Source organism: Crinia signifera, chromosome 3, assembly GCF_055691185.1.
Source record: "Crinia signifera chromosome 3, ASM5569118v1, whole genome shotgun sequence".
In the NCBI taxonomy this organism is placed as follows: Eukaryota; Metazoa; Chordata; class Amphibia; order Anura; family Myobatrachidae; genus Crinia; species Crinia signifera.
This window is the reverse complement of record NC_139219.1, coordinates 221259541-221274338: the sequence shown is the minus strand read 5'-3', so window position 1 is coordinate 221274338 and position 14798 is coordinate 221259541.

The following is a 14798-nucleotide window of genomic DNA, read 5'->3' as shown; positions in this document are numbered from 1 at the left end:
TTTCATTTTGTTCTGGATCAGCACCTGAGAATACTCATATTCTATAAATATACTTTTACCCTGTGCAATCCCCTAAAGCAGGCTCTGTACAAAGATCCAGAAACATTGGATATGTATGTATACATTGCTTTTATGTACATCTCTGAATTAGGCTCAATGCTCAAAATCTGATTAATCCTTGAGAGGTGTAATGAATAGTGGTCATTATTTCTCATTTCCTTACTAGACATTGATGAATGTGTCAAGAATAACCCCTGCAGTTCTCAGAGCATCTGTGTGAATCACCCTGGCTCCTATGAATGTATCTGCAGGCCAGGATGGATGGGACCAATATGTACAATAGGTAAGACAAGATTATCATTTTCTCTGGTTGTTGCCTCCTTGTCGCTTATTTATACATAAAAAGCTTCCTGGTTTTCTTGAACATACAATAGATGTGTTTTAGTGGCCTATTCATTATTGAGGGCTCTGTCCCAATAATTTAGTTTCCAACTCACTGCAAGTTACGGTGGTTCACAATTGCTCCTGTGGTGGAACAGATTCTCAGAAAGGGAGCTGTCCTGCTGCACTTATTACTTACACTTTCATTGCAAATTACAAGCTGTGAAAATGTCTGCCAGGCAGCATAAATGCTCATGGTAAGCGGAGTTCATGCATTTGCATATAGAGGGCTACGCTACCAAAGACCATGTCATTGTATTTGTAACTTGTACTTAAGTGATAATGAATATTCTTCTTAGTCTCAACTTTAGAATTCTCTGAAAATATACCTCTTTATATCTTCATTAAAATATGCTATCAGTTTTCCTCCTCTATACAGAGTTCACACAAAACTTACATATGTTCTCTTTCAACACCTCCGATAACTGGCCAAGTCTACTGTGTTGCTGAATCATAATCCCCCAATAACCTTTTACATTGGATAATCTTTTTTCCCTACAGAGTGTAGGCTTGTGAGCAGGGTCCGATTTCTATACCTCTGTCTCTTTTTTACCTAGTGGTTGTTTGATTACTGTTCCCAATTGTAATTGAATAGAAACAGAATCAGCTAATGTGCACAAATAACGGGTAATAAATAATAAACTTGCTAAACATTAATTTTGAAGTTTGTTAATAGTTCTAAATGTTTGGATAATATTGTATTACTTAATTACAGTTATGCAAATGAGGCAGTACAATTTGATTACTACAAATATTAATATTTGCGGGAAATTCATCACTGTAACCAGTAAATTAATGTTACTTATTTGAATATTTTTAAACAATGAAATCTGTGTTCATACAATATAAATTGATTTACTCACCACAGCTACAACTTGTTTTTCTTTACAATTCCCATGCCTCAATATGACAAGACAAGAGACTCTATAGGGGTAAATGAACAGCTCATGTTCACTGGGATACACAAGATTTTTGCTATTCAATTTATTGCAGGGTTTTTGATTTTTTTGAGCCATGAGGAGTTTTTTTTTCTCAAAGCGCAAGAGCATGACCAATTTGTCCTAAAATCAATATTTTAAGGAAAAAATCATCAGGAATTGCTCTGAAACAGCTACAGGTTGAGGGTTGAGTATCCCTTATCCGTATATCCGTTATCCAAATTATTCTGAAAACCATAAATTCCAGAAAGGGGATTTTTTTTTTTTGCTAAATGCACTACTGGGAACATCTGTACCAGAACTACTGAGGACATGATATGTAACTGGCACTACTGGGGACATCTGTAACAGCACTACTGGGGACATGATATGTAACTGACACTACTGGGGACATCTGTAACAGCACTACTGGGGACATGATATGTAACTGGCACTAATGGGGACATCTGTAACAGCACTACTGGGGACATGATATGTAACTGGCACTACTGGGGACATCTGTAACAGCACTACTGGGGACATGATATGTAACTGCCACTACTGGGGACATCTGTAACAGCAATACTGGGGACATGATATGTAACTGGCACTACTGGGGACATCTGTAACAGCACTACTGGGGACATGATATGTAACTGGCACTACTGGGGACATCTGTAACAGCACTACTGGGGACATGATATGTAACTGCCACTACTGGGGACATCTGTAACAGCAATACTGGGGACATGATATGTAACTGGCACTACTGGGGACATCTGTAACAGCACTACTGGGGACATGATATGTAACTGCCACGGAATAATCCGTTATCCAATATTCTTCTGGTCCCGATCATTTTGGATAAGGGATACTCAACCTGTACTGCATCCTCTAATGACTAATTGAGCAATTGGACGCCTCCAAATGATGACTCTGGCTCTTCTCTGCGACAGCATTGGACTGGGACTGTCCCAGCACAGGACAGGTACTATCCCTATCTCCACACCCCACTTCCTCTGACCCTGTACACACTTCCTGCACACAACCTTGTACTACCGTTTCCCTTGCACCCGCTCCCGAAACTACCTCTAGCCCTTAACCTGCTCCCCACACACATTACTCTAAACTACCACTAGCATACCCTCCAACTGTACCGATTTAGCCGGTACAGTACCGTTTTTTAACGGTCTGTACCGACTAAATCAAAGTGTACCTAATGTACCGGTTTTTGAAGGCTTTGGGTGGCTCCTCGCTCCCTTCCCCCTTGACAGGCAATGGGAATCGATTGGGACCGGCACAGATGAAAATAAGAATGTATTCTTCCTATCCTGGGCCTTCTGCACCCGTTCCCAGGGGTGCATTGCGGTGGGTCCCAGGGTGCATTGCGGCACATCAAGTCATCAGGCGGCCAGCGGACTCCCAGGCTGAGAGACGCTGGTGGAGGGCGGAGGTATATCCTATACCTGCAGCAGCGACCCGGTGAAGTCTCCCTCCAGCCGTTTTGTGCCTGTGTCCTGGCGCTTTCTCCGCTGGGGCCTGCCGGCATGGTGCTCCGGGCTGCGCTATCTCACTAGCGGGCAATGCGATCGGCAACAGTGTCTTCTCGCAGACCAGCACCCTCAGGTCAGGCTGTGTCTGTGGAGGCTGTATGTGCCCAGTTAAATGTACTGTGCTGGGCACATAATACATAAAATAAAAATGTTTGAAATGCAGTTATACTGTAGTTCACTGTCCTGTACATATTCGGAAAGGGGGCGTGGTCACACCCCCTTTACTTATGGCAACGCCCTCTCTTTCTGTTGGCCACGCCCCCTTCCCGAATATGTACCGATTTCTAACCTGCAGATGTTGGAGGGTATGCCACTAGGCCTGTATCTGCTCCCCACACACATTACTCTAAACTACCACTAGGCCTACACTTACTTCCTACACACAATACACTACACTACCCCTAGGCCTGCTCCTACTCCCCACACACTTTACTCTACACTACCCCTAGGCCTGCACCTGCTTCCCGCACACATTACTCTATACTACCACTAGGCCTGCACCCACTCCTCACACACATTACTCTACACTACCCCTAGGCCTGCACCTGCTCCCCACACATATTACACTATACTACCACTAGGCCTGCACCCACTCCTCACACACATTACTCTATACTACCACTAGGCCTGCACCTGCTCCCCACACATATTACACTATACTACCACTAGGCCTGTACCCACTCCTCACACACATTACTCTACACTACCCCTAGGCCTGCACCTGCTCTCCACACACATTACTCTATACTACCACTAGCCCTGCACCTGCTCCCCACACATATTACACTATACTACCCCTAGGCCTGCACCTGCTCCCTGCACACATTACTCTATACTACCCGTAGGCCTGCACCCACATCTCAAACAAACAGCATTGGCAGCCATCCACAGGCTGCACGCTGTTTCAGAAAAAAAATGCCCTCCTGCGTGACCAGCTCTTTTAAAAAGAATATATCCTGTGAGTATCGCGTACCTGTGGATATCTAATACTGGTCACGAGATAGTGTGACATGCTCAGGAACTTGGATTATGAGAACCTCTTAACCTAACACAGTCCCTGGCTCTATTTACTTATTACTAAAATTTAGTTATATCTTTAATTTTAAGTAATTTCAAGTTCAGGTTATATAACATTAGGCAATGTCAAGAGAGCAGCTCACTCACTGTTGCCTTGTTCTAACAGCATCTTCCTATAGTGACACATGAACGAGAATATTTTACTGTTTTAATTTATTTTTCAGATGTTGACGAGTGTCTGTTCAGCCCTTGTAAATATGGAACATGCTTTAACACCATAGGAAGTTATGTATGTATTTGTAATCTGGGTTTCACTGGTGTAAACTGTGATGAAGGTAAGTAAATGTGTAACAACATCCTGTTTTTTCTTATGTAGGGGAGATGTATCAAAGCTCGGCGAGACAAAGTGGAAAGAGATAAAGAACCATCCAATCAGATCCTGTAATTTGTCAGAGACTATGAAGTGACAGTTAGACACTGATTGGTTGGTTCTTTATCACTTTCCACTGTATCACTCTCCAAGGTTTCATACAACTACCCCATATTTTGTTAGCAATAACCTTTTTAACATACAACAAATGGTACTTCTTCATCTTTGTGGTCACCGCTACGTAAGGATTTTCGGCAAGGGAACTATTACAAATCTGCTCGCCCATCCCACCCTCCTGTGTGCACGCCACCATCTATTACTTTAAGTAAAGTTGCGGCAAGCAAAGCGGAGCTGAGTGAGCAACCGAGCCCGAAGCGAAGCGAGCCTGCGAGGGGACGATGCTGCTTAGCAGCACTTCATAAATTCCGCAGCAAAAGCGGTGGCAGCAAAGATGAGGAAGTACCCAAAAAATAGCAATCTAAAAGTTGAATATTGCAATGTTCTTTCACTGTGACGGTTTTGAGCCCACAAACTCTCCACCCCACCCTCACTCCCTATATGTTCCTGCCTCCAATATCTGTCTTCTCAGCGCCTTCTCTCTATATCCAGCAAGTTTGAAACAGATCAATGTCCCTGCAATTTTTTACTTTCTGTTATGACATCTTGTAGCACACAAAAGAGTAAATTGGTCTGTTGAGTGGCCTCTAGTGGTTATTGGCTGTACTTCACCTCATAGGTGAGATGATGAGTAGTTAGACTAGAGGCTTTTACATATATACATTAAGGTAGGTCATGTTCATATGAAACTCTTTTTCATATACTTTGGCCAAAGACAAGAGCTGTCACAGGCTTCCTCCATTCTACACATGTCATTTGTATTATTACGGTTACATTCAAACAGCGGTATTGCACAAAAATCTGTAGTTTTTTTTTAAATGCAATGAAATGAAAATGGAGTTGCTTGTAAATAATGAAAAATGTACAGTGAAAAAAATGATTGATTTGTAATTTGTGACATGATCATCCCACGTCCATTTATGTTCAATTGCTAGACACAATTTGCTATATTCCAATATGAGAGTGAGATCACTAGCAGGGGGTCCCCGGCTAAAGTGAAAATCAGCCCTGTCGGGTCAGTAAAAGGCTAGTGTCTCTATTAAATCTTTCACACCCAGCTCTGACCCAGAATCGGCGCTTTCACATTAAACCCGGGTCACCCGCTATACAGAAGGATGACCCAGGTCCATCCGTCACCATTCACTGCAATAACCTGGGTTCGAAGTGCGAGGATGAAAGAGCCACATAACGCAACAACCACAGTGCTGTCATTGTATTATGGAAATGTATTTCAATGTACTCCGCCCTTTAGCTAATAGAGCAATATAACTGCAACATACAGTATACACAAAATGTCATTGATTAAAATATTTCTTTACCACCCCTAGTAGACAAAACATTTTATACTACTTTCCTGTTCATCTTAGTCTAAATAGATAACCATAAGGCCAATGAATAAACATAAAAAATATCTGTTTGAGGGTTCGATGGAGTTTCTGGTTGGGCTTGGATGCACATTTGAACCAACATTTCCCAAATTTCTATTGGTGTGAGTGATCTCTATGATACAGTGACTAACCATGTGTACAAAGTGGTATGGAAGCAGCAAACAGAAGACCATACCAAGTTCCGCTCCTGTTATATTAACTAAGAACAGCAAGCTGCTATGACTACAGTGTAGTCTTACCAAAATAATACAGCTGTACCTTTTGTACGATAGATCACATGAAAAGATGACTGTGGAGATACCGTGTTTCCCCGATAATAAGACACTGTCTTATTTATTTTTTTCACTCAAAAAAGACCATAGGTCTTATTTTCGGGGGAGGGCTTATTTTAAAAAATGCCCCAGTGCTCCTTTAAAACATGCCCCAGTGCTCCTTTAAAAAATGCCCCAGTGCTCCTTTAAAAAAATGCCCCACTGCTCCTTTAAAAAAATGCCCCACTGCTCCTTTAAAACATGCCCCAGTCCACCATCTCAAAATTGAACCCAGTCAACCATCTTCCACATGCCCCCACATTCTTGATGGCCCCAAACCTGTTTGTTTACCGGAACTCCGTACGGTACGGTATTGATGGCCCCAAAACATCCGTCGGCGCTGTGTGCTGCACAGGCTGTACTGTTCAGCAGCCGCGTGATGTGCGCGGCGTGACGTCACGCTGCGCCTACCGCAATGCATCCCTGGGAACGGGAGCCGCGGTATTACCGTACAGGCGAGGTGAGCGGGGCTGAGCGGGGCTACACTTTAACAACTGTAAAAAAAATCTATGGGAAATTTCATAGGTCTTATTTTCAGGGGAGGGCTTATTTTGGACAAATGTTCCAAATCTGGGGTAGGGCTTATTATCGGGGTAGGTCTAATTATCGGGGAAACACGGTAGTAATGTAAGAATTCAATGTAAGCAGCATGAATGAATTGATACATCCTAATTTGTGTCAATGGTTGAGGCTAGATGTAGCAGTGCAATGGTTTAAAAAAAATATTAGTACATACAGTATGTCACCTTAATACTAATTAAGCAATTTATTTAAAAAAAATGCTCTCTAACACAATTTACCTGAGCATTTTTGTTGACCATATGAATCCTTTTTTTATCACAGTCTACCCAGTGTCACACTGCAGTTGCCAAACCCACTTACCTCACCTGACACTGTCCGTATTCATCATGGCCAGTGGCGTAACTAAATACATGTGGGCCCCATAGCAAACATTTGTAAGAGACCCTATTCATCCACTAATACTGATAAATGTATATTGCACATGATACTTTGACAGGCAAAGTGGGCCCCTCTCAGTTCTGGGCCCCATAGCAGCTGCACCCCCTGCACCTATGATAGTTATGCCCTTGATCATGGCACATTCCCAGGTTACAGCATTTCCTGAGATATAGCATGGCATGGGCACTGCCATCTTGTCTTGATCATATGATTATCCTGCTTCTGTTCTGGGCTCCCTTATTCCACATGACCACTACAGCCAATCCACTCACTAAATGGATTTGCCAAGTTAATTAGCACATTGCGAGTACAACTGGTCTCCCTCCTAGTTTCTGGTTTCTGGTCAGTAGTCTCTTTCTGATTGTGTTCAGCAATCCTGAACAACCCTTCCACAAATGTGCTATAGGGATGGATATCGACCCGCGATGTTTCACTATCGTTATTTTTTATTCGATTGTAGTGTTTTTACCATTCGGTAGCAGCATTCAGATGTTTGCCACCATCGAATATTAAACATTCAATTGTGTTCCGATGGTACCAACCCCCAGCCAGCCATGCTGCAGTGCTTCTGCACATGCGTGGCTGGGTTGAAGATGGTTGCGCATATGCAAAAAAAAGATTTTTTGTGCATGCGCCAATCATTTGAATTTTTTTTTTCTATTGAATACTTTTGATGCGATGGTCAGTGACCATCGCATCAAAAGATTTGATGGCGGAAGCCCAGCCATCTTTTGATGGTGGGCTTCTGATGTCCATCCCTACTGTACTAGTGCTTTCCTGTTACTTCGCTTTTTCATACACCTGTGGGCTCTTGCCTGCAATATACCAAAACGTGCTGGAAGCCTTGTTATATTACCCGTGTATCACAAAAAAACCTATACCAACATATCCTGGAACCTCCTGCACCTACCAACTCACAGATTTACTGTTACCCTGTGAGAAATCTACACCATTATATTCGTGCAAACTGCTACCGTCATCTGCTATTCCAGTACGTTTCAAACTGCATTTCAGTGTGCTACCCCCCTCCATTTCAACTTAATATGCCTCACCAGCCCACATAGCCCCTCCCCTGGTTACTGCTTTAATGATTACACATTTTCAAGCACTGCTGGAAGTAGAAGAAACGTATTGCAGTCTTTCCATAATCATTGATTTATTTACTGGTTACAAAGGAAAACATCATTTAAAATAAATATTTTAAAAGTTAAAATAAAAAACATAATAACAATAAAAATATGTTTTATATTTTGAAATTGTTTTCATATGCAGATATTGATGAGTGTCGGAGCAACCCCTGCAGGAATGGGGCCACATGCAATAATTTAGTCAATGCCTTTTCCTGCTCCTGTGTTCCTGGCTTTACCGGCAGATTCTGTGAAATAAGTGAGTGACTGTATCGGAGTACTTAGTGATTGTACAAGTATTGTATACAAGTGTATCTGCTTTATATACTCATCACTGATCACTTTTCTTAGCATATCCCACTCTATTATTACAGATATTAATGACTGCACTGCAACTTCATGTCGCAATGGTGGTATCTGCATTGATCTGGTAAATGATTTTGCTTGCTTATGTCCTCCTACCTGGGAAGGAAAGAGCTGTAACATAGGTAATACTTCATCTTATTTCCTTATTACTGTTATTTGGTAGTAACCAGAGGCACTTTTAGAGAGGAGAGGGCCTATGTTGCGGCTCCGATTGGGCCCTCTTCTATCCGGCGGTGTGGCAGACTTTGGCATTGTGTGTCACAGTGCCAAAGTCTGCCATACCGCTGGAGTGGAGGGGGCCCAATCGGACATGCATAGGTCTCTGGTAAAATGGTGCTTGCACCGCATTCCTGGGGACATCCCAATGGCACATTTGCAAATCGCTGGAAAATAGTGGTAGTGGCCATTTTCCCAGTGATATTTGCAGCTTGGCAGCAAGCATCAAGATGACAGAAAGGTAAGTATAATTAAATGGGTGCAAATATAAATATATATATATATACAGTATATATATATATATATATATATAAATATATACCAAGCGGCCGGCCCATGTGCACCACATACCTTGCACCCATTATAGATACGCCAGCGTTAGTATGATTTTCTCATGACTACAGTAGGGGTTCCCAACTACAGTCCTCTAGTACCACCAACAGGTGCTGATTTGTGGATGTCTTTAATCATGCACAGGTGAATTAATCTTTGCTGTGTTGGAAATGATCACACTGGGTTTCACAGACCAATATCTTCAAAGCAGGACCTGTCAGGTAGACTTGTGGGTTGAGGTCGAGACCATTGGACTACAGACAATAAATGATAATATGTAACAGTTCTGCTTTTTATACATATTCTTGTATTCCAGATGTGGATGAATGTAAAAATGGACAGAACCAATGCAGTGTTAATGCACAATGCGAAAACTATCCAGGAAGCTATCGTTGCAAGTGCAATTCTGGATACCAAGGAAATGGATATGTCTGCAATGGTATTTAGTTATTTCTTTATATTTTGCAAGGTTCCACACAATGGCCCTTATTCAGATCTGATCGCAGTACAAATTTGTTTGGAAAATGGGCAAAACCACGTGCACTGCAGGTGGGGCAGATGCAATATGTGCAGAGAGAGTTAAATTTGGGTGGGGTGTGTTGAAACTGAAATCTTAATTGCAGTGTAAAAATAATGCAGCCAGTATTTACCCTGCACAGAAACAAAAATACCCACACAAATCTAACTCTCTCTGCACATATCTGTTACATATGCCCCACCTGCAGTGCACATGGTTTTGCCCATTTTCCAAACAAATGTGTACTGCGATCAGATCTGAATAAGGGCCAAAGTACAAAGCACTGCACAACAACTAACATAAAAACAATAATGTAATGGCCTGAAAACAATGCACAACTGGGAGCAACACACAGCGTAGGTATTGCAATTAAGCCACAGACACGGTGATCCACAAGAGAAGGCACACTGACTGGGCGAGCAGATGTTGGCCTGATTCAGACCCATTTGATGGGCTTCTAAATGTAGAAGCCCAGAGATCTGGTCTGAATTACCCCCATTGCCAGAGTACATGAAAGGGTTGGATGGCGTGGAGCACTGATGTTAAGAATGGGAAAGGGAAGTGAGCCCTACTGAACTTAAGGTTTAGAGGAACTTTGCCATACTAAAAAGCTTAAATGAACGTTTCCAGCCTAAAATGCCCCTATCAGTGTATCAGTCATGTTTACAATGATAACCAGTAGCTAATATCACTAAGTTTCTCTTGTTGAGCTTCTTCCTACAGCTGACAGACATAGGACACAGATAATGATGCTCACCTCTGTATCTTACATAGTAACATAGTAATTAAAGCTGAAAAAAGATGTTAGTCCATCGAGTTCAACCTATTTGACTTGTAACTACTGACTTGAGTAAGTCCTATCTATAGGATTCCCATAGTGGCCAAAATACATCCAGTTTTGATTTAAATGCATTAACAGTAGTTTCTGTAACCACCCCCACCGGCAATGAGTTCCAGAATGTTACTGCTCTAATGGTGAAGAATCCTCTTCTTAATTCAGTATGGAATTTATTTTTCTCGAGCCTCAGTACATGCCCGCGTGTCCTAAGTATACAGATGTAGCCCCTGTCATCTTGGCAGGGGCTGGCAATTCTATTGACAGCCCCCAGCTCCCGACAGGGGGCGCGCACGCCCCGCGGCAGCGGAGCTCCCTGCTGACGTCCGCTGCCTCCCCCGCCACCGCCAGTCCCCCTCGCTCCCCACTAACCCTGCCCATCTCCCTGAAGCGAAGAGGTGCAGGGTGCCGCTTTCCAGCTGCCGAGAGACTGGGACGCACATGACGGTGAGACGCACGTGCATCCCAGTTTAATGGAGTCCATATCCGCTGGCGCTAGCCAGAGGGGACATTCTGGCGGGTGTCGTGCAAGGACAAGGCCGGCTCCATCTGTAGGCCTGTTAGTGAACAAATCATGTCCCAGTTCCATATGATTCCCAATCCTGTATTTGAACATGCTAATCATATCACCTCTCAACCTCCATTTCTCCAGTGAAAACATATTCAGCCTGGTTAACCTATCTTAGGATTCTAGTGATTTGAGTCTGTGACCGGACGCCTACCCTATGCCCTTCGGGTCCACAGATAGGGATTCCCTGTTACCGTCAGTAACCACCTGTTTCTGACTCCGCCCACTTCGCAGTGGGCAGGGATATAGCTGCCACCACCAGGCTCCTACTTAGGTTACGCCTGGAGCCATCGTTACCTCCTCAGGCCCAAACGCTGGCACCTGAGTACTACCTGCTGGAGTGTGTGCGTCGACACTCTGCTGACACACCCCCGACTGGCGTTGGTTGGTTCCCTGCTGGTCACTGACAAGACCTCTGCTTTGGTAGCTGGCAGAGTGGAACTTGGAGACGTTGGATGCGATACCCAGTACAGCTGGAGAACTGAATTATTGCAGTAAATCTGTTGGTCGCAAGATGAAAGTGGTCATCTTGAGGCAATAGATGGTTTATTTGCTCAAATATAAGCTCTTTAAAGAGCCCTCTCCTATCGATAGGAGGCACAGCATACAGATGTTACAGCATTCATACAGGCAGATTTACAATTTTACACAGGGCAGCAGCCCTCCTTTTATGCTACTCCAATACACGTTACCACAGGTGGTAAGCCCACCCTGTGGTCTTCAACCAATCAGTTTAAGTGCCAGAGATGTGCATGTGCTGGGCACATGCACACTCTGCATTGTTCTTGATGGACAGAGGGGAATGGTTACTTCCATACTTAATGCCCTATAAAAACTCAATTTAGCCTATAATTAGCTTGTTCATTTTTGTTCCCATAATAAATGACTTTACATTTTTCAATGTTAAACTGTATTTTCCACTTTTCCACCGACCTTTCCAGTTTATTTAAGTCACTTTGTAGTGTTTCCACATTCTCTCCTGAGTTAATTTCCTTACTCAATTTCATGTCGTCCGCAAATGTTGCAATTTTATTCACTTTGTCACTTCCAATATCATTAATTAATATATAAAATAAGGTGGGTCCCAATATTTTACCATGCGGGACTCAACTTTGGACCTTACCCCAGCTGGAATGTATGCCATTTACCACCACTCTCTGTCCCCGATTGTGCAACCAGTTTTTATCCAATTACAAATTGTATCTCCTAACCCTAAATTACCTGGTTTCATTAATAACCTTTTATGAGGTACCAGGGGAAATATACTAAGGAAAATATGCCTAAAAAATTTGTATTTGTATATTAAAATACAATTTTTTTCGGCGTATTCGTATTTTTGGCATTTACTATGACAAAAATACACAGATTCATATTCGTATTTATGGCACAATTGTATTTGTATATACATATACGAATGTATACGCCATCGGACAATACAAATAGGAATCCCCATTCAAAAGAATGGTGATTCCTAATGTACTAAGTGGCCGTATTTTCAATACGGCCACTAATTAGCATAAATCGGCTGTAATGACCGGCCAAATACGCCAGGAAAATAGACTTCAATTTACTGGCGTATTTGGCTTTAGTCTGCATGAAAAAGTCAGATCCATGCAGGCTTCAGTGTGCAAAAAAAAGAAAAATAACTAAATTTAAAACGCTGGCATCTGAGTACTACCTGCTGGAGTGTGTGCGTCGACACTCTGCTGACACACCCCCGACTGGCGTTGGTTGGTTCCCTGCTGGTCACTGACAAGACCTCTGCTTCGGTAGCTGGCAGAGTGGAACTTGGAGACGTTGGATGCGATACCCAGTACAGCTGGAGAACTGAATTATTGCAGTAATTCTGTTGGTCGCAAGATGAAAGTGGTCATCTTGAGGCAATAGATGGTTTATTTGCTCAAATATAAGCTCTTTAAAGAGCCCTCTCCTATCGATAGGAGGCACAGCATACAGATGTTACAGCATTCATACAGGCAGATTTACAATTTTACACAGGGCCGCAGCCCTCCTTTTATGCTACTCCAATACACGTTACCACAGGTGGTAAGCCCACCCTGTGGTCTTCAACCAATCAGTTTAAGTGCCAGAGATGTGCATGTGCTGGGCACATGCACACTCTGCATTGTTCTTGATGGACAGAGGGGAATGGTTACTTCCATACTTAATTCCCTATAAAAACTCAATTTAGCCTATAATTAGCTTGTTCAGTTTTTTTCCCATAATAAATGACTTTACATTTTTCAATGTTAAACTGTATTTTCCACTTTTCCACCGACCTTTCCAGTTTATTTAAGTCACTTTGTAGTGTTTCCACATTCTCTCCTGAGTTAATTTCCTTACTCAATTTCATGTCGTCCGCAAATGTTGCAATTTTATTCACTTTGTCACTTCCAATATCATTAATTAATATATTAAAAAAGGTGGGTCCCAATATTTTACCATGCGGGACTCAACTTTGGACCTTACCCCAGCTGGAATGTATGCCATTTACCACCACTCTCTGTCCCCGATTGTGCAACCAGTTTTAATCCAATTACAAATTGTATCTCCTAACCCTAAATTACCTGGTTTCATTAATAACCTTTTATGGGGTACCAGGGGAAATATACTAAGGAAAATATGCCTAAAAAATTTGTATTTGTATATTAAAATACAAATTTTTTCGACGTATTCGTATTTTTGGCATTTACTATGACAAAAATACACAGATTCATATTCGTATTTATGGCACAATTGTATTTGTATATACAAATACGAATGTATACGCCATCGGACAATACAAATAGGAATCCCCATTCAAAAGAATGGTGATTCCTAATGTACTAAGTGGCCGTATTTTCAATACGGCCACTAATTAGCATAAATCGGCTGTAATGACCGGCCAAATATGCCAGGAAAATAGACTTCAATTTACTGGCGTATTTGGCTTTAATCTGCATGAAAAAGTCAGATCCATGCAGGCTTCAGTGTGCAAAAAAAATAAATACATTTAAAAAAAGGGCTTGGGGTCCCCCCCCTCCACAGCCGTAACAAGCACCAGGCTCAAAGAGTCTGGGATGGTTTTTAAAAAACTGAAAACCAATGAAATAGGGCTCCGCTGAATTTTTAAAACCAGCCCCAGGCTCCAGGGCCGGGTCTGGTTCCCAAAATACGAGGACAAAATGAATATGGGTCCCCCATATTTTAAGAACCAGCCCCAGGCCCAACCAGCCAGCAGGGTAATGCCACTGCTGGGGGGAGACTTTTTATACAAGCCAAAGTATTCATCCCTACCGACCAGTCAGCCTGGGCAGGGGTCCTGGGGGAGTGGGGACCCCCCATTGAAGGGCCCCCCCACCTCCAGAACTTACCTGCCCAGGCTGAAGCCTGGTGCTGTCCCCTGTACCCCTGGGCTGTGGGTACCAGGCTGATTTAAGGTGTAAAAATAGAGAAAACCATTGAGTTTTGTTGTGGAACTATGAGTCCCAGCAAGCCTGGAACACATACTGGGACTTGGAGAACCACAAGTCCCAGCATGTGGACGAATCCGTGCAGGCTGCCAATACCAATTTGTATTTTAAAATACAAATTTGTATTTAAAATATGAATTCGTATAGGAAAATATACGAATCAGTACGATATCGAATAATATGAATCAGTTAAATACGACTGATTAGTAAATTATCCTCCAGAATACGAATGAAAATACGACTACACCAGTCATATTCATTCATATTCATTCGAATTACGAATACGAATACGATTTTCGTATTCTTAGTA